A 1,519-nucleotide genomic window follows, 5' to 3' on the forward strand; every position below is an offset into this window, starting at 1 on the left:
AATATGGTAGAACCACTCTTTGTTTGGGTCCCTGCTTACTTTGCTAGCCTCATCTACAGTCCCCAGCCTCACTCCAGTACTCAGACGTTAGCTGACGTTCATACTGAGCTATGGACAAAGGCTGGAAACAGCATCCACAGCGTCTTAACAGCGTCCACACTTTCTGCATTCTGTTCCCTCACTCTAACACACCCTTCCCCGAAGCTAATTCCTAGTGGCCTTTAAGATCAAGTGTCAGCTCTTCTGGGAAGTCTTCCCTGGCTGCTTCCCTCCTGGCCCTTCCATCTACTAGGTGCTTGTTTTCCCTGTGAGCTTTCTCTGCCTAGTCCTCTGCTACAAACCTTGTACCTGTTTGTCTTATGCCCCCTGCAGAGAAAGGTCTTTGTTCTCTGTTCTGAGTCCTCAGCTCCTTCCTTGAAGAGCACCAAGCTTAGACAGCACTTGGTAAACATTTGGCCTATGTGGCTTTTACATAGATCTTCCAGGCACTGAAATGTAACAACTAATACAGAGAAGTTAGAGAAATAAACGGCCTAGCGTAGAGCTCCTCAAGACCTCCTTATGCTCTTAGAAATTATTGAAGATTCCTCAATAGCTTCTCCCAAAGTGGATGTTATCAGACATCTCCACTTACTGAGCTAGGCTGCAAGCCCAGAAAATGTAAAGATATTTATGAATTCATTAAAAATCACAAAAGCTGCTGGGCGGTGGTGGCGCACGCCTTTAATCCCAGCACTTGGGAGACAGAGGCAGGCGAATTTCTGAGTTCGAGGCCAGCCTGGTCTACAGAGTGAGTTCCAGGACAGCTAGGGCTACACAGAGAAACCCTGCCTCGAGAAACCAAAAAAGAAAAAAAAAAACAAAAAAAAAAACAAAACAACCCACAAAAGTTAAAGCTGGAGATGTAGCTTAGCTAGTGTTTGCCTAACATGCACCAGACTCTAGGTTCAGTTCCTAGCACAGCATGAACTAATCAGGGTGGTACACACCTATAATCTCAGCACTCAGGAGATGGTGATTTGAGGATCAGACGTTCTAGGTCATCTTCTACTACACATCCCAGATTGAGGCTAATCTGGACTACAGTTAGACATATCTCAGACAAAACAACACACACAAACACCCCCCCATTGTATACTATCATGTTAATATAAATAGCACTTGAATTAAAAAAGTATATCTTCCTCCCTCAAATTAGTGAAGCATGGTAAATGTTTGTTTGTTTATTTATCGAGGCAGAATTTCTCTGAATAGCCCTGGCTATCCTGGAACTTACTTTGTAGACCAGGCTGGCCTCAAACTCACAAATATCTACCTGCCTCTGTCTCCCAAGTTCTGAGATTAAAAGCATGCACCACCACCACTTGGCAAGAAATTATTATCTTTTTGTTATCTGGGAAAGGGTTGAGACAGGATCTCATGTACTTACCCACACTGGCTGGTCTTGAATTTCTGACAATGACCTTGAATTTTATCTATCTATCTATCTATCTATCTATCTATCTATCTATCTATCTAT

This window comes from Grammomys surdaster, unplaced genomic scaffold (genome assembly GCF_004785775.1).
Source record: "Grammomys surdaster isolate TR1022 unplaced genomic scaffold, NIH_TR_1.0 344, whole genome shotgun sequence".
NCBI classification, from domain to species: domain Eukaryota; kingdom Metazoa; phylum Chordata; class Mammalia; order Rodentia; family Muridae; genus Grammomys; species Grammomys surdaster.